The sequence below is a fragment of the Furipterus horrens genome, unplaced genomic scaffold, assembly GCF_987537825.1.
Source record: "Furipterus horrens unplaced genomic scaffold, mFurHor1.1.pri manual_scaffold_7, whole genome shotgun sequence".
Classification (NCBI taxonomy): Eukaryota; Metazoa; Chordata; class Mammalia; order Chiroptera; family Furipteridae; genus Furipterus; species Furipterus horrens.
The window spans coordinates 77,574,276-77,594,094 of record NW_028327177.1 but is presented as its reverse complement, the minus strand read 5'-3'; the positions used below and the strand labels follow the sequence as shown (position 1 = coordinate 77,594,094).

General features: G+C 40.9%; 1 protein-coding gene and 1 long non-coding RNA gene across 7 annotated transcripts in view; one reads left to right on the top strand and one right to left on the bottom strand.

The window, feature by feature from the left end:
• Positions 1 to 5,385, top strand: part of LOC150004681 (uncharacterized) — a 63,671-nt gene extending 58,286 nt beyond the window's left edge. The window contains exon 3 of the long non-coding RNA XR_016512400.1: positions 5,091 to 5,385. This is a non-coding gene — a long non-coding RNA (uncharacterized LOC150004681). The remainder of the gene's footprint in view (positions 1 to 5,090) is intronic.
• FOXP1 (forkhead box P1) overlaps positions 1 to 19,819 on the bottom strand; it is a 642,166-nt gene that overhangs the window by 323,708 nt on the left and 298,639 nt on the right. Inside the window, exon 1 of one of the 6 annotated variants that reach the window (XM_090283834.1) lies at positions 5,297 to 5,426. The exons of the other annotated variants lie outside the window; for them this stretch is intronic. The gene's annotated coding sequence lies outside the window, so the exon portion shown is untranslated. Of the gene's footprint in view, positions 1 to 5,296; positions 5,427 to 19,819 lie in introns of those variants that run through there. 6 annotated transcript variants of the gene reach the window in all.

Below are 19,819 nucleotides of genomic sequence, written 5' to 3'. Positions count from 1 at the left end.
GGAATCAACATATGGCACAAGTGAAAAGAAAAACATTTGTTTATTAATTTAGATCAAGTTAGCAACAGCGAACAGGATTCATTCCACTTCATTTGACCAAATGCTCATATAATTTTTTAAGATGCTGAAATTACATAATATCATCATTTTACTGAAATGTTAATATCCTTTTTCTCACTCTTCAGAACAATATGAAGTGGTTTTAATTTTACATAGAATATTGGTTATCCCTCTGCTGTGGGCCCTTAATGTGGAAAGGCAAACATCACTGAGAAAAGTTAACTCTCATTTCACTAGGGCTAAAAATTTGAGAGTGGCACTTTGGTGTGTACTATCTTTGAGGAGTTGATCCAAGGCCAATTTATGACATTTCTACAAGCAAGTGTATGCAGATTCTTGCCATTAAGATTGGAAAGAAATGCAGGCTCTGAGTGAAGTCATAATTTTCATGTTTACTCTAAGAGGAAATTGGAGGTTTTCACCATAAATGTTCACCATTTGGGTGGGGGAAAACCCTAGCTCTAGGGCGTAAAAGTACTATTTTGCAATCTGCCCCAAACCTTTCTTTTTTACACAAAACAATTCAAATTGAAGATGACAATTGTGTGCTTTACTGCTAATGTGTGTCCCCGGGACTGGCTTCTCAGGTGGTGAAGAACTCTGTCAGAGGAAAAATGGTGTGGTAAGGAAATGGAGCAGCAATGGTCAGGCCCTCTAGGTAATGTGCAGGTCTGCAGAGCAACCCCCGCTCCACACAAATCAGAACAGCTCATTAGACAGGAGGCGTAGCAATAATATTACACACCAGAAATTTCCACCGCCACCTCGCATCAATCTTAAATGGAAAGGAAGTGAACTCTGGAAAACCTTATTCAATTCAAGGCAAGACTTCCCCTTTTCCTTTTACTTGAAATGTCCTCTAGTGAGAGTACTTGCTCTAAACTAATTTTCATGTTTATCTATTGAGTTGCATCTATTTTTGCATGTTTGGCAGTCAGATCTATAATATTAGACTTTGCAATGCAGATGAGATTGCTATCATATAGGCCGGGCAAACAACTGGAACTTATTAAAATTTAATTTTAAAAAACTGCTGAAAATGCCAACTTTGAACAAAGTTATCTTTTGCATTGTGTTCAAACCTGCAGAACATGTCCAGGTAAATACTGGGTCTGTTTCTCTGCTCCTCTCTACATAATACAGTATAAGTGGACAGCGAGAAATATAAGCTGGTTCACCTCACAGATATTACAAGTGTAATTTTTCCCTGGAGGGGTTCCTAATAACAAGGTTACACATTCGAGCCTTCAACTGATAATTACTAAAGCAATACAATATTGGTTACATTTAATTTTTACCTCCATAAAAAACAAGCAGTGGTATTCAAACCATCTTTTCCTCCATGTTGAAGTTCCATAAATCTTAAAGCATATGCATATTTGATCACTCATTCATTTGTTTCTGTTGATTTTATTTTTTAGTATATATTAGCAAAGTAATCTAAAAGATATTTTTCTAGTCCTGACCAGAGTGGCTCAGTTGGTTGGTTGCTGTACCACAAAGCAAAGGGTCACCGGTTCAATTTCCGGTCAGGGCACATGCCTGGGTTGCCGGTTTTGTCCCCAAATGGGGCGTGTATGAGAGGAAACCAATCGATGTTTCTCTTACACATCAATATTACTCTTCCTCTCTTTCTCCTTCCCTTCCCCTCTCTCTAAAAATAAATAAATAAACTATTTTAAAAGATTTTTTCTAGCTTTGCTGAGAAAAGATTAATAGTTGAACAGCCTTTACCATCATGCTAAATTAAGTGAAATGTGTCAATATAGTAGACAAGACAATTAGGGCCCAGGAGAATCAGAAATCAATTACCAGGAGAAAATCTACATTTCATTTTTTCCAAAGTATAAAACTTCTGTTTCCAAAACTCTATTTCCTGTTTTAAGTAATCAGCTTTGCTTATCAAATCTATCAACTATTTACCTGAATGCTTACTGGAAGTGTGATCACTAAAACTCAAATTAAATGATTATGTGAATCTTTTAAGATAAAACAATTAAAAAAAATAAAATTCACCTCCAGCCCACTTGTCTTCTTAAAAAAAAATTCTGTCAGCATATGAATTGCATTTTTTTTTCTTTTCCTTGTTTTCTTAAGTTTCCTGTTGGTTTTAGGTTTCAAAAGTGTGTCAGGGGTACGGTTAATAAAAATTTGTTATTTTCCTTTATGTTATTCCCTACACTTAAGATCCTGTGAACACTAGAATTGTTCAGTGTGCGGCCTCTTCACTGTTGTTACTGACCTGAAGCTATTTGATGACCATAAGGATCTTGACCTAAACATTAATGCAGAGCTGTGACCCCCTAGCTGTGACCCTCTACCTTCCCAACCCCTCCACCAATTAGGAACTAGGCTCTACGAACCTCTCAGGTTACTACAGTGCTTCAATGTCACACTTTCTATGATTATATTGGCCCCTAATTTAATCTGTGTGATAAATAATACATAGTGCAAGTGAGAGTGGCCTACATAGAACCAAGCTGCAGATATATGTGGAGCTGTGATTTCATCTCACAGGATAGCAAGTAAACAATGCATACTTTATTTTCCCATGTAAAGTATAGCCCCTCCCTTTTTTTTCATGGCAGCTCAAGGGAATGATTTGCATCAAAATTTCTGCATTATATTTCATTTTGCACTATGGTACGAAAAGGACTGAAGGATGTCCAACATGTGTCATCTGACTCTTCAGTCTAACAAATATTGACTGAGAACCTACTGTGTGTCAGGTCACTGGGGATGCAGGGATGGTCACAGCCATCTCCTGGCCCAGGAAGGGGTAGCAGTTTAGTAGTTCCTCTCATGCTGGAGGGTTTCTTCCCTTGAAATCTAGAAACATAGTTCAAATTTCCCATACTTCCAAATACTCCAATTAAATGAGATATCCTTCATTGGAGAAAATATGACTAAATGGGCCAATTTCCAAGAGACTGCTTTCTCTGTAGTGAGTGTTTACTCATGTGGGCTTTTATGTCTTGTTTATGAAAGATTTCTTGGAGAAAAGAAGCACATCAACACAAACTGGACAAGCTGAAAATTATAATACAAGTGTCACTTCATTTTCTGCACTCAAGAAAATCCATTCAGAAATCAACCCCAAAGTGTTTCTTATCTGCTTCTAATAACTTTAAAACTGGCTACATTTTGATCAGGTTTACAATAAAGAAAAGAGAAAAGAAAAGGGAGAAGAAACAGGGAGAGCAAAACAGGGAAAAAGGGAAGGAAGGAGATTGGAAAGAAAATAAATGGAAAGGAACCGTGCTGGTCCAGCCTCTGGGACCAGAGGCCCCATGGACCCCACCGCCTTGCTGGTTAACAGTTGACACTTCCCAATTTCTCACGAACAAGGAAATCTACCACTCAACCTATCATTCCCCAAGGCCCCCCCCCCCACTGCTGCAAGAATATCAGACTTCCTTTTTCTTCACCCTCTGGGACCCACACTAAATCATAGGAACTGGCTTTGGGATCCATCTAGTAAGAACAATCTAAAATCCTAAAAATAAAGTTAGCCACATGGTGCAGGCAGCACTGGGGTGGATTGCCAGGGAATCCCTCAGATTGGCAGCCCCCCATCAAGTCCACACTGGCCCACATTTCATTCAGAGAAAATACACTCTCCTACCTTCCAGAATGTAAGCCTGGGCATGGCCACGTGAAAATATTTTATAGTATCCTTTAACAGCCTTTAAATGTTGAAACCTAAAAACAATATTTGCTGTTTTATCTTTGAAGCACTAACAAAGCCTTTGTTTTAAATTTATCTTTAGTGTGCAATAAGAGTTAATAATCAAATCCATCCCAACCCCCACAAATGTTAAACAAAAAGATAAAAGAAATGCAAATAGCTATTGTCATGGAAAGTTAAAGTACCTGTCTGTATTTTTAAATGAAAACTATTATCTCTATCAATCAAAATTTAAGAATACAATAGCACTAATCACAGAAGGTGCTCTGACTGAGTTACTTTTCCTCACAAAAAAAGTATTTTTCCCCTTCAAAGGCGGGTATAAAAGTCATATACTTACAATTAGATAGGGTATTTGTAATTTTATTATTAACAACCTTCAGCAGCCTCACTGTTAATAAGTGCTTCTAAGTCTCTAAACTGATTTGCACCCAGGAAGACCCAAGTCCCTACATATTTTAATAAGGTTGATAAAATTTTATTTAAATTCTTACAGTTTCTAACCTGTGGGAGAACAGCACACTCTTCTGTTGAAAAGAGTAACTCAAACTGAGGCATCAGTTAACTGGTAATAAAAACTCCTTATTTTAGACCCTGGACTCAATTCTTAGTCCCTGAAATATCCTTGCAGAGGACATAGCTTCCTTGCACGGCTTGTCTTTTTTAATTGTGGCAATTCATTTTTGAAATTATAATATGAAAAAAAAATGCAGAATTCTACCATCATACCCCAGCATAATCTAAGGCACAGTGCATCAATTTGAGTCTTTTAAAAAAATATTCAGTTTAAAAAAAACACTGGATTAGCCCCTGATTTGGGTGATTTCTAAAGAAAGCACAGAAACAACAAAAATGTAAGACCCAGTAAACAAACAGCTCAAGATTAAAATTCCTAGAGCAAACAGTTAAACAGGGATGCTGTAAACTGGCTTAGCCTGGAAGCCGCCTCCACCGCCACCACAGGGCCAAGAGGCTGTCATCCTCCCTGCGCACCACCCCCCAGCAAGATCCGATTTCCTTCCCTCCAGACCGCCTCTGTGAGCATCACGGCCAACATCTCCAGTGTGCTATTAATACCAACGAGGAGTCGATTCCATTTGTACTGAAGAAAACCCTTGCTCCCCGGCACAGACCTGCCCTGCCAGAGGAGCGGCCGGGTGTGGACAATCCAGTGGCAGAGTTGCCCTGCTTCCTTATAGTTCACTCGTGTACACTGTTTGCAGCCTTTCAGCACACAATGGTAGCATTATCTCCAGGGTAGTTACAAAACAGGATTTGTTAGGACAAAGAATAATAAAGCTGTTCTCTCTCTCCCTCTTTTTCTTTTTCTCCCTCCTCCAAGTTCCCGGGAGCCCCTCCCTGCCTGTCCAGAACTCAGCCACATCTCCTAAAGGCACCTGTACTTGTCCATTTCAAGGAGCCAGCAAGTGACAACAGTCCAGGAACCCTCGGGACCACTGTCAGGAGGCGCCCAGAAGAGTAACAAAGTAGCCTCTTAACATTTTAAAACGAAACAAAAGTATCAGCCTCGGCTTCCCCCACACTTACCGGCTCATGGTGAGGAAGGAAAGCTTTGGGGCCCCAGAGGCAATTTTCACACAAGGGAAGAAAGTTGAGAGTTTGTAAGGGAGAAACTCCAGGCGCTTGGAAGCTGCGGGGTTTCAGGGCTCCTGGGCTGGGCTGTCGGCAGTGAGGCAGGACTGGAGGTATGTGGGCTAAACACAACAAAAGCCACTGCTTTACTCTAGATTCAATATTCAGGAAGAGGCCCCTTTGCATAAACACAAACACTCAGCAAATGAATAACTGGCTCAATCAGACGCCTGCTGTTCCTTCTACCTGTCCTCTCCCTGACAGGAGACACTGCCTGTTCCAGGGGACAAGAACTAAGCAGGAGACAGTTAAATGTTCTGTTGCTATAATAACAAATAAAATGAATTGCATTCATCAGTAGTTAAGAACTGACTCCTGAGGAGGGGGGTACAGTGCTGCTCTTATGTCCACAGCTACCTCAAAAAGAGATGGGCATAACCATACTGGGAGCCTTTCACTGGAGCTGCACCGGGATCTCTAATGTTCAGATAGTTTTAAACAATCACATTTTCCAGCAACAATTGCAGTCAAATGTATATCTGTTGTTCCTCTGCTTTGACACATTATAAACCCATTCTTGTGAGTCTATAGAGTGATTTTATATATGTATAAAAATGTACATATGTAAATACAGATATATTTATGTACATGCATACACATGTGCATATATACTCACATTTATAATATTGTATGCATATCAAATCAAAGAGAATAAAGCAAAAACTTATACTTTACACTCCATACTTCACTAATGATTTAAGGAAAATAATTTGAGCTGTTCATAAATACATACCAAATGTCTGCCTTTCAAATGTCATCAACCCATGACCACCCATTTTACCCATATATTAGAAAAGACGCTTTTAACTGAGTGGCTTACCCACTTATAATTTCAATTAAATAACATAATTACAGTTAACAGTCTCCATTTCAGCAGAAAATATGCCATATCTCAACATAATCTGTCCTTAGAACTGAGAAACTTAAGCATGAGGAAAAACACACAGGCACTAGTAATTTGCTACTACCTTTTCTCAGTGTATAGAGTCAACTCACTCACCCTAACCTCTACTATATGTTCTGGCTACATGTTGGTCCTAGTAACGTACTTATTTTAATAACTTTTGGTAGTTTGAATGATTTCAACTGAAACATAAATAAGGTTATATTCAACTAGTTCCATCTGATGCCTTTGGGCTGAAAAGAGTAGGACCCTCCAGAGCCTCAGAGAATGCACTACAAATTCTGCCAGCCAAGGGAAATAAGGTGGCTTTCTAGTACAAAAGCAAGTTTTATTGTATTAACACAACACTGTCTTCTGGGTATATTAATAGCCAAAAATTAACAAAACTAAAAGGTTTTTAAAGCCCCAAAGAATAAAACCCAGGTTCTCTAAGAGGGGTTCTGACAAAAACTAAAGATACTCTGTTCACTATTTTGTCTTGAATTGATCTTCCAAATAAGGTGTTAGATAACCCACTTTCATAGATGACAGTAATCTAACCTTGATGCAAATAAACCATAAAACCAAATGTAATCAGCAGATCATTGTGCAAGAGCCTCTGTCCATCCCAATGGGGCTGTTTTGGGAGATCTGGTGGGTAGCTATGCTTCCTAGCTCATCTATATCTCACACTGGCTGGGCAAGCTAATGGAAGTGCTGTTAGTGGAATCCAATATTACTGCTCTGCATTGTGCAAACCTGGTTGCAACCGAATATATTAAGTAGTATCTAATTATAAGTAGTATCTAATTCCATAGGTATTAGATACTATACTCTAAATTAATATTTTAATGAGGACATTGAAAGAAAGACGACAATCCAGGTAAGGTATCCGTGCATTGTGGTCCAGCTAAGCTCCTTGCTGCAAGAGTGCTGGATACTGGAGCAAACAACAGAGACATGAGGACTGTGACAAAAATCTGTATGCAAGCTTTAGATGGTGAGTGACACATGCTCATGCACAGAGTCAAAGATGCCATCCTCACACAAGCACCACTCACTGTAAGCTTGAGAGTATGAAGAGGGGGCAGTTGCAGTGAGACCTCCAAAAAATAAACAGGGTGTACAATTTCAAAGGCTGCAGACACAGACATATCATTGTTCAAGCCAATTATCAGTGGAAAATAATAACAACAGATGGATTCAGAGTCACTGACTTTTCATATGCACTTCATCTCGGCAGAACAGATGATGAAACGCGAGAGCTATCTCAAAAAGGCAAAACATCTTTCAGTAAAAGAACTCTACAGTCCAGATGGGGACCTTCTAAGTCTGCTGATTATCTTCGTATAATGTTGTAAGATAGACTTACTAAAACATTTCAAGAGCTGATCAGAGATGATGCGCACAATGGCTTCATTATTGGAAGGAGTTGTCTCAGACTTGTGACTAAACTGGCAGATATTTCAATAAGGTTAGGGCTGTAAGCTTCCTGTTTTCTCATCAGGGACTGCAGGTTCCAATGAAAACTGAAAATCTGTGCACAGCGGGAGAATAAACCATTGCCCAAGGACCCTACATTTGTGCCTTCCTCTTGTTTGAAGCTGAGGCAGACAGAGAGAGAGAGAGAGAGAGAGAGAGAGAGAGAGAGAGAGAGAGAGAGAGAGAGAGAACTGGGACTGTGAAAAGGACATTAAATTATTCTGACATATTCCATCAACAAGAAAAACAAAAGAGCTCCAAAGCTATTCCTTATTAAAATCATTCAGTGATAAAATATCATCCCTTATAAGCAGTTAGGACATCTTAAATATCCCTTGCCACAGTGATCACAAAATATAATTTGCTTTTAGTAGGATAAATATAAATTTCAATGGTGGTGTGATAAGCAGGCAGAATAAATGCTAACCAAACACGTAGGCAAAACCCACCAACCTACCTAAAAGCACTCTCACTGAACTTAAATATCACCAAGTCAGACATTCTGATAAAACACAAATAGGGAAACCACAACCTGAGAACCTGTTATAGAAAAAGCAAAAATCTCTCCTCAAATAATTTTCATTATATTGGAATAACAGTGCATCTTTTCTATCTCCATCCATCCATCATCAATCCCACATTCATAATATTGCAAAACTTTATCTGTGAATTAATGTAAAATATGGTCTAAATCACTGTGCTAAGTAAAGCTGATCCTCCTGCCGTTTACTAACATACTTAACATTTAAAAATATTTTTATGCACGCACTGTTGATTTCACAAGTTTATAACTTAAGTACAAAAACAACTTTTTAGAGCAAGCCTTTTCTTTAGAAGTACTTGGACAAGAGTAAATTCGTAGAGAACATACAAGTGTGAAGAAAATATCGCCAAGGGCAAAATTCTGCAACTGCTTTAAGAAGCAAACAAGAACACAAAAGATGTGTGCTGAAGCCTTCTGGCTGTCCTCAGACTGTGTCACTGCCTCCTCTTTATCCCACTCCCTGGCGAGCCCACACTAATACCACAACACTTATGTCTCCTGCACAGCAAATAGGCACAAGGCACTTAGAATGCAAAAACTGATTTTTACACATAAACTGGTATCTTTTTTCCTCCCTTTTAATGATTTTGTTGTTGTGGTTACCTGTTAAGAGTGGGACTTCTTTGAAAAAAACTCAAAGAACTTCACCGTGATAAGATGTACCCTCGTAGGACTTCCAGCCAAGATGGAAGCGTAGACAGACATGCTGCATCTCCCTTCACAACTAAGAAGGAATACAACTACCTCAAAACTAGAAACAACCAGAAGTTCCTGAAAATCAAACTACATGGAAGTCCAGCAAACAAAGATATAAAGAAGAAATACTCATCCAGACAGGGAGGAGGGGCAGAGCCGGGGCGGAGAGGACGCGGTGTTGTGGTAGCAGCAGTGGCAGCGGCAGCAGGCCCTCAAAAAGCGCAGTCATACGTTTTAAAAAGTCAGGAGGGACACCTGGGGAGTGCTCCCAGCCCCTCACTGAACCTCGCAGCCCACGGTCCCAGCACCGGGGAAAATCAAGCCTCATTGCTTCTGACTGTGTAGACCAGTGGGCGTTGGGGTGGAGGCAGAAACTGCTGGTCTTAGCAGAGCCCGCTTGTTTAAAGGGCCCCCATGGTCTTAGAATGTCCAAAGACCCACCCACTCTGGGAACAACGGCCAGGGCAGCAGCTAGAGGGGCACCAGTCTGGTGCGGAAGGGGGAGAGGTGCCTGGAAAAGGGGCGAGTGCTGGGAAGGCGGCATTGTTCCCTCTCAGACCCCCTCCCCCACATACAGCGCCACAACATGGTGAAACAGGTCGCCCTGTACTGATGAATTCTTAAGGCTCCGCCCCTTACAACTTATCGGAAGTGACAGCTCTACCTGGGACGCGGAGGCAAACAAACACAGGAGCCAGTGAGAATGAGGAGACAGAGAAGTATGGCTGGAAAGGCGAAATGGATCAAGGTTCCAGTGGGAGAACTAAGCAACAAGGAGATAGCCAACCTAATAGACGGAGAGTTCAAAACACTGGTGATAAAGATGCTCACAGGCTTGACAGTTATGCTTAAGTATAGCAAACCCATAAGGGAAGAGGTGAAGTCTATGCTAAATGAAACAAAGGAAAATCCACAGAAAACCAATGGTGAAAGGAAGGAAACTGGGGTTCAAATCAATGATTTGGAACATAAGGAAGAAAAATCAGTCAACCAGTGCAGAATGAGGAAGCAAGAATTGGAAGAAATGAGGAAAACTTCCCAAATATTGTGAAGGAGATGGACATACAGGTCCAGAAAGCACGGAGGGTCCCAGGTGAGCTGGACCCAGAGGGGACCACACCAGGATGAATCATGACTGAGATGCCAAAGGTGAAAGACAAAGACAGAGTCCTGGGGGCAGCAGGAGAGAGGTGGAGAGTTGCCTATAGGGGGGCACCTATAGAACTATTAGCTGATTTCTCAGAGGACACTTTACAGGTGGAAGGAACTGGCTAGTAGTATTCAATGTGATGAAAAGCAACCTACAACCAAGATTAGCTTATCCAGCAAAACTATCATTTGGAATGGAAGGGCAGATGAAGTGCTTCCCAGATAAGGTGAAGCTAAAGGAGTTCATCACCACCAAGCCATTATTATATGAAATGTCAAAGGGACTTACTTAAGAAAAAGAAGATAAAAACTATGAACATTAAAATGACAACAAACTCATAATTATCAACAACTGAATCTAAAAAATAAAAAAAAGATCCAACTAAGCAAACCAGAAAAGGAACAGAATCATAGTTATGGGGATCACTTGGAGGGTTGTCAGTTGGGAGGGGGGAGGGGGAGAAATGGGGAAATGGTGCAGGGACTAAGAAGCATAATTGGTTGGTACAAAATAGACAGAGGGATGTTAAGAATAATATAGGAAAGGGTGAAGCCAAAGAACTTACATGCACGACCCATGGACATGAACTAAGGGGGGTGAGATTGCTGGAGGGAAGGGGGGTACTGGGCAGAGGGGAGCAAAGGGGAAAAAAATTGGAACTACTGTAACAACATAATCAATAAAATATACTTTAAAAAAAAAAAAAAAAAAAAAAAAAAAGCCCTGGCTGCTGTGGCTCAGTGGATTGATTGTCGGCCTGTGAACCAAGTGTTGCTGGTTCGATTCCCAGTCAGGGCACATGACTAGGTTGCACATCAGGTCCCCAATTGGGGGCACAAGTGAGAGGCAACCACACAGTGATGTTTCTCTCCCTCTCTTTCTCCTTTCCCCTCTCTCTAAAAATAAATAAATAGGGGACTTCCGGCCAAGATGGAGGCTTAGACGGACACGCTAGGTCTCCCTCTACAACTAGAGAGGAATACAACTACTTCAAAACAAAGGATAACTAGAAATTCCAGAAAATAAAACTACACGGAAGCCCAACATATGAAGTTATAAACCAGTGGTGCCATTTGGGCAGGTAAGAGTTAAAGAGGGCAGCGCTGTTTGCGGTCGCACCTGGACAGCAGCGGGGCGGCGAGGAATCCCGGCTGCGCAAGCCCCTGGCGGTGCGCGACTCCGGCGCTGGGGGGAGCGGCCGCCGCATCGCCTTGAACAGTGAGGCCCAGGGGGGCGGGAGGACGGATCCGGTCTCCTAGCTGAATAACTGTGTGAATCCATCTTGGACCCCCGCCCCCAAAGAAAGCGCCACAGGGCTGCGAAATAGGTCGCGGACAGGCAGGCGCTGGTCGCTGATTTGTGACGCGTACACAGGCACTGCCCCGGACAGCCGGCCCAAGAAAACAAAACGCATCTGTCAAAATGAGGCAGACAACTATAGAAATCCCGGTGACACAACTCACCAGGCAGCAGATAGAGAACCTGACAGATGAACAGATAAGAAACCTGTCAGAGGCTCAGTTCTGGGCCATTGTTATCAGGTGGCTTACAGAATTCACAAAAGAGCAGGAAAAAGATAAGAAAGAAGCGAAAAACTTTCATAACGAAAGGAACAAAACCGCATACGAGATAGAGGGTGAGAAAAAAAAATCCAGAGTTCATTTCAACAAACTGGAATATGGAGAAGGAACAAGCAGTCAACCAATGCAGCGAGAGGAAATGGGAAGCAACAATGAGAGGATCAGAAACCTCTGGGACAGCTATAAAAGGCCCAACATAAGAATCATTGGTTTGCCAGAGAATGAGGAAGATGAACTAGAACTTGAAAAATTGAGTGAAAATATAATAAAGGAGAACTTCCCAGACTTGGGGAAGGGAATAGACTTGCAGGTCCAGGAAGCAAGGAGAGTTCCCAAGAGACTGGACCCAGGGAGAACCACTCCAAGACACATTATAATCAAAATGTCAAAAATTAAAGATAAAGAGAGAATCTTAAAAGCAGCAAGAGAGAAGAAAAGAATTATGTACAAAGGGGTCCCAATTAGACTATCAGCTGACTTCTCAAGGGAAACCCTACAGGCAAGAAGAGACTGGCAAGAAATATTCAAAGTAATGAAAATCCAAAACCTACAACCACGAATACTCTATCCAGCGAAATTGTCATTCAGAATAGAAGGACAGAGAAAGTGTTTCCAGGACAAAATAAAACTGAAAGAGTTCATTAGATCCAAACCACTGTTATATGAGATGTTAAAGGGACTGGTTTAAAAAAACAGAAGCTAGGGAGATGAAACAAAGGCAAACTAAATAGGCAACGAGAGTGGAAAAGGAACTGTGGGTACGGGAAGCATATTGGGGGGAGGTCAACAGGGAGGGGGAGTGGGGAGAGGGAGGGAGATGATATAGGAATTGGGGATCAAGGTAGGAGGGAATGGAATAGACGGAGAGAGGTTGGGAGGAACTGTATGCACAACTAATGGACTTAATCTAAAAGGGGGGGACAACTGGAGGGAGGGGGGCCACCGGGTGGAGGGGAGCAGAGGGAAGGGAAATTGGCACAAATGTAATATTTTAATCAATAAAACACATTAAATCTGAAAAAATAAATAAATAAATAAAAATAAATAAATAAACAAACAAACAAATAAAAATTATTTAAAAAGACAAACAAAAAAGATGTACTTTCATGGATATTATCTGTCTAGGATCAAGAGAAACGCCCTTCAAAACCCTCATCTCTATTGTTTTGTGTTTTCTGTTATGTTATAGCCAGACACTAGATACAGACATTTAATTAAAGACTCCTAAAATTATTCCATTTAAACCTTTACTCTTTTATTTACTCTAAATTGTGGGTTGTTTCCCCCACTTATTATTAAAATAACTGCACTCATTTTTAATCACTGTCCTTGAAAGTCAGCATGCTCACGGGCATTTTTCCTTCCTTGGCTTATTCCACGAAGATTTACTGAGCAACTACTGTGGTGTCAGGAGCTTGCTGGACAATGGATAAGGAAAATAATTATTTTCCTACATGCTAGCAGAGACTGCCTGGTACATTAAACCAGAAACTCTGCAGTTTATAAAAAATCTACATGCAGGCAGACTGAAGTATTTTATTTATTTATATACTTATTTGGGGAGGCAGAGAGATACTTAAGAAGTTATGACATGTCTGTAGGTATACAATTGCTTTCAAAGATGGGAATTAAGGCTTTTAATGGAAATCTCTGTCTGGATAAAACAGGCTGCTGTACTCTGCTTTTCTGCAGGAGCTTGTGAGACGCAGGTGTCCTCTGTCAGGCAAGCGCCCTCAGTGGGAATCCAGGTTTGCCTGGCAGTTTCTGGGGGATGACACACTTGTCTGGTATACTTCTGCTTTCTGGCTGACAATAGTTTTTCACCTCCCCTTCTTCCCTCTCCATGTTCCAGGATAAGGCTTTGCCTAGGTTCTCAAGGGACTGATTTCCAGTTTCCTTTTGGGTGTTTTTGCCCAGGACCAGAGAGGCTTCTGGTTTGGACAGCAATGGTAACCCTGGGACACACAAGAGTGAATTCAGAAGTTGGGTAAGGGATCCACTAATTGTTTAAGCCTGCACTAGTGTCTGGCCACCAGTTGGCAGATAGAACTCATGGCTGCCTACCAGGCCTAGGTTAGTACAGCTGGAGCCAGATGACAGCTCTGAGATATTCTTCCTGTGGCCACATCTGGCTCCTGGCAGCTCTAATCTGAAGCGAAACTCATTTTCTTGTTTCTTCTGGGAAAGTTTAGGCAACAGATGAGACTAGTCATATTAATCTGTGTGCATTTCAGTTTGCAACAAGATATCAGAATATAAACTCAATGAAGGCAAGAACTTCATCTGCCTTGCATACTGTATCCCAGTATAGAACAGTAGCTACACATGGTAGTTTTTCAATAGATATCCATCCGGAAAGAATAACACTAACCAGCCTGAATCTCATTCCAACTCCTCTAGTCCCACTGTTAATGTATACACTGGCTAATGCTCCAGATACACAGAGAAGAAGCTCCAGGTGGCTTCATGTCACATTTCACTGTGGGCACACTGATCCAGGAAGAAAGCTGAGAATGAAACCATTCACATAGTCAGTATAGTTGGGAAGACCTCCTGACAGTCCTTCCCTAAAAATAACAGTCTCCCAGTATTCACCACATCCCAACTTTATTAGTCCTTAAACTGCAAAACTTGGCAGCTCTGGGACCACAGTGCTTGCAAGTGACCTGAAAGTAGAAACTTACTTTTTCGTCCCCAGAGAAAAGACAAATGATGACGCCACTTTCCTGGCACCTTTTTGTCCCATTTCCTTTCCCATGCCTCTCTTCCTGAATTTTCTGCCAATTGCAGATCCCAGCTCCCTCCTACACTCAACTCTGACCCATCTCCAGGTTTTCCCAAAGCTCACCCCTCCCTCACTCCCACTAGAAATGCCACTATAATTTATAAAGAGGTGGGACCCATCCTCTTGGCTCCATGGCTAGAAAGGTTTCTGATACTTAGAAGAGGTGCTATGCTATCATGATGCTAGGGAACCTCTAATCATCGTGACAATAAAGCTCTGCTGAAAGCCCCAGATATTGATAAAGAAGGAAGGCTATCTGGTGGAAGCCTGGCATGGCAGTTTGCAGATGATACCTCCCACCCCCAATTCAGTAGGTTAAATTTCCTAAGACAAGAATGGCTGAAACGGCAGAAGACTTGGACAAAGCTCAGCATATGGTCTTCAAGGAAACAAAGTTACTCAACAGTTCCCTACATGAAGCTGTGCCTGAACGCCTCCTTTCCTTTTTCTGTCATGGAAAGCAGCAGGTGTGGAGCTTGGGGTGGGGTCAGTGTTCTTCAGCGAATTTTAAGTTTCCGAATGGCAGATAACTGGGTCTTCCAGGTCCCCTTGGAAGGAAACACTTATCCAAGAAAGGGTGTTCCAGGGCAATCCACCCCGGAAATAACACCCGCTTCTTTGTTTTTGTGCCTTTCCACAATCACAATGAAAGTTTAAGCTAATCGAGGAAGAAGCAGTGCAACAGGATGCAAATGATTGACACCCAGTGTTTAGCTGGAACAAGCAACAATGTAAAAACAACCAAAACAGAAAAACGTTTTTAAATTAGGGGAAAATAGAAGAGGAAGGCAAGGCTTTATTTTTTAATGCTTCCTTCAGCTACCCCAATTGACACTAAGTATTATATCACACAGTACTGCAGGGCATAGTTTAGTTTAGGATAGTCACATCCTACAAGCATAGAATCAACTGCCTCAGTTCAAAACTCAGCTCTGCTCTCTAGTAGCCTTGGGATCTCAAGCAAATTACTTACATTCTCTGTCCCCAGTATGCTCATCCATAAAATTAATTTAATTATAGTGCAAAATGTGCTTTTGAGGAATAAATGCATTATCACCAAAAAAAATGATTAGAAAAATGCCTGACATATGGTGAATGCAAAAGAAATTACAACGCCATTGTTATAACCAGGGATACTGTAACTTCCACAAAACTAAAGCATCCTAAACTTCACTCCTGCCACCTCCATAGTTGTTACCACTATCTAGTCAAGTGCCATGCTACAGGCTTGAAGAAAGGAGAAACAGACATCAGACTTTAAAATTCTTACAAACAGAGTACTAAAATCAAATCAAAGTACTGATGGTTTCCCCTCAATATTAGCTGGAGAATTGTATATTTAGGATTAGGATCTCATCTGCCTCAGTGGAGGGAAAGTCATTAGCTACGATACAAAAGAGCTGAAATCCAAGCTTAGTGTCAGCTGCTCGACCCACCAATGAACATAAAGGACTTCGGTGAGATGCTCAAAAAAGGCAGGAGGAGCATCCAGCCTGGAACCCCATGCTATTCAGACACATTTTCTTGCACGTTTCAAGTCTGTGCATATAGATTCTGTTACTGATTTAGGAGCTTAAACAGCTTGTTTATTTTTTTTAATGACTTTCAGCTCACCTTTAATAACATGTTTCTTTGACTTGGCTGAACTATGCGCCTCAGAAGAATTACAAGCGGGAATATGGTTGGGTGAAAGGTTCAGTGAACTAATCCACACCTGGTCCATGTAAAAAAAAAAAAAAAAGGCTCATATTTTCCATATAGAAACAAGTCTCTTTATATGAACCAGGCTTTTATTTAACCGCTATGGCACTTTCCACACTATACAATGTTTTATGAGCTTCTTTAGTGGGGTGGAGAGAAGAACCACCACCTAGTCATACCTGTAGCTTTATCACTGGCAGAAATAATAATAATAATAATAGCAAAGTGCAAACCTCCTTCAGAATAGGAAGTGGTACGTTTATATTACCAGAAATTCCTTGACCAAGTTTTAACAATGACAAAAGACAAAGATGTCTTCCCCAAAATGGACTAGGTATCAAGTGAGAATTATTGTGTCTTCATGACCAAAATTCAGATTTCTTCTGTATCAACTGTGTGACCCTGACTGTTTTTTCAATCCTTACCTACGTACATGTTTATTTATTTATTTTTTTTAGAGAGAGGGAGAGAGGGAGAGAGGGAGGGAGGGAGGGAGGGAGGGAGGGAGGGAGAGAGAGAGAGAGAGAGAGAGAGAGAGAGAGAGAGAGAGAGAGAGAGAGAGAGAGTTTATTTATTTATTTTAGGAAGAGGAAGAGAGGGAGAGAGGGAGAGAGAGAGAGAAAGAGAGAAAGAGAGAGAGAGAGAGAGAAACACCAATGTAAAAGAGAAGCATCAATTGGCTGCCTCTAGTAAGCGCCCCAACCAGGGACCAAACCCACAACCCAGGCACATGCCCTGATTGGTGATAAAACCCACATCCTCCCTGTTGATGGGATGATGCTCCAACCAATTGAGCCACACTGGCCAGGCAAGTGACCTAGACTTTTAAGTGGAAAAAATAAGGCTTGGATGGGTAAAATCTCAGATGAGAGGGAAGAATGAACATTTTTGATCTGAAAGGTACCTCTGAGGGTGTCTAGTTCAGCTACTGCCTTCTGGGGAGTGGATCAGTGGTGAGAGAAGCCATGCAGCGGGTGTGGATGAAATCAGGGATGGGAGCTTCTGACTCCCAACAAATGTGGAAAAGCAATGGCTAGAAAATATGGTGCCTGGAAACATCAACCATGTCATCTGAAGCTAGAATCCAAACAAGCGCCCTTTCTGCTCTAGTCAACAACTTCAGTGCTATAGGCATCTTGTTTTTTTCCTCTCGGTTTTATTTTTAAGAAAATCCTTTTAATCACATCTGATTTGCAGTAAGTGGTCAAGGAGCTATTTCCACACCTTAATTAAGAAGGAGCAAAGTGACTGGAGAGAACATTTCCCTGGAAAGCAGGAGAGCATCTCTATTCCTAGAGCCACCAGTAACTCAGCTAGGATTTGATAAGCTCCTTCCCTTCTGCAGACCTTAGTCTTCTTGTGGGGACAAGGAGTGCCACTCGGGGACAATGTCCAACTGGTACACAGTGGTTGTCCAACTGAGTTGACGTACTTGTGTACTGGCTGGGAAATGCCTTTGTCCCCAAGTTATCTGAGTACATGCTTGGCCACTACCCTGAGCTTCCCAGAATCCTCAGAGGTACAGCAGGATTACCCAGTGCCGTGCTCCCGTGAGATGCCCAGCATCCATCCTGGATAGCCAATGCCTGTGCTGTACCCATTAGCTATTGAGACCATCACCCTGGATGCTTTGAGAGGTCCTTTTCCAAGGCTATGATGCAAAGACCACTGGGCCAGGTTATGCACCAGAGGAAGCCACAACCTGGGGCACAGACAGGGACAGGAGAGTTGTAACAAGCAAAATAACAACCCGTGAGGGGCCCAACTTCCATCTCAAGTCACATCCCTCAATTGGGGTATCTATAGATAAGCTATGCTTATGAGAAAAATCAGTGGAATCTTAGGGAAAATTCCAGGGGTTACATTTGTTTTCAAGAGCTGGAAAGAAATACATCATTGTGAACCAACCTTTAAAGTGAAATTCTGCGCTCAGAGGGAAATTACCAACACATGTAATCAAATTATATTTACCATGGAAATTTCTAAGACCTCTTGCTTTCTACTCCGCTTTTATAACTCTTTAGGAAAAAGAATATTTCTCTATCCAATTTTTCAAATTTCCACAGCAAAGCTGAGGCATTATACATGCTGAAGTATATAGGAAAGGAAAAAAATCCCATTATTATCATTTCCTCCACTCTCCATCCCCTCTATGCCACCATTATTCAAAAGTCACTCAAAAATTTTGCTGACTGACATGACGCTATGCCGTCACCTGATCAGGTGTGGGGTACCACATGGTATGAATAAATACTTATCCACAACCGCATATTAAATGGGAATTTGCAAAGGCAAGCTCTGGAGACAAAGACGTTTCTATACAGAAATATTAACTAAGAATTTAAGTAAATGGCCCCAATGGAAAAAAAAAAGTTCTAAGGTAGCAATATAAACTATATTTAATAGTAACAAAAAATATTTTCCTTTTGGGAAAGCAATTTGGGTTTCTAAAAGTTACTGCCTTTCACGTGACTTAGTACAGTATGCCTAAATTATTTAACTTCCTAAAACACAGATGCTAGGCCCCCAGATTCTACTTAGTGAGTTAACTTTTTAAATTATTTTTCTGCCAAATATAATATTCAGATAAAAAACTATTTTGGTACTTTCCCCCCTGCAATTGTTATTATCTTAAGCACTTGAGTATCACACATCCCAAAAAACATATGTTCCCAAGGAAGGAAAAAAGCCGGGCTCTAGAACTAATACACAATGAAAAATAAATTTAAAGCAGCCTTCTGGTCTGACATAAGAATATAAAAATGATATGAGCAAGAACAGCTTAGTTTACATACTTTTCAGTCACAGCTGCTGCTCCAAAACCACAATACCTTTAAAATGACATTTCAAGGAAACAGATATGGCATGGCTTTAGCCATAACTCTATGGAGCTCACACTGATTTAAAGGGGCTTCTCTTTTCATGCACAGACTTTATATAACTGTGTACACTGGCACAATTAAAGAAAAGAGTGATTCATTTTTAAAAATGTAGTGCTGTAAAGAGTGAATTACAAATAATTCTACCCACCAAAATTTTTTTTCTTTTTCCTACAACATCATAAGACTCAGGCATGAAAACAGAGTTTTGGGGAGAGAAGGGACAAGTCCACTCTTCCTGTTTAATATTTAATTGGGTGCTAAAGATTTCTTGAAGAGACCTCTGCACCTCCAGTGACAGGCACAGGAGAGGCTCCTCTCTCTGCAAGAGACACGGGCACTTTCCTAAATAAATATAAAAAACATAAAATTAAATCAGAGTATTCAATTAATAAATTACTTTGGTGGACCTTGCAGACCAAGCCCTATTTAATTACATAATTTCAAAAATATTCACACATTGCAATCACCAAAACTGGCTTTGAGGTTTCATAATACACACTTAACACTTGAGTAGGAGAACAAATTTATTTAATAAATGCAACCTTAAGTGCAAGAAGGCCATACCACTGAAACTGCAAAATCACTTAGCACATCCTCAGAAAAAGCAAATAAACTTTCCCACTATTTAGACATAGGCTGCTGCTGAATATTAGGAAAGGCTGGCTAATTTTTTTTTTTTTTTTTTTTTTTTTTTTTTGCTTTTCCCTGTCCTGTG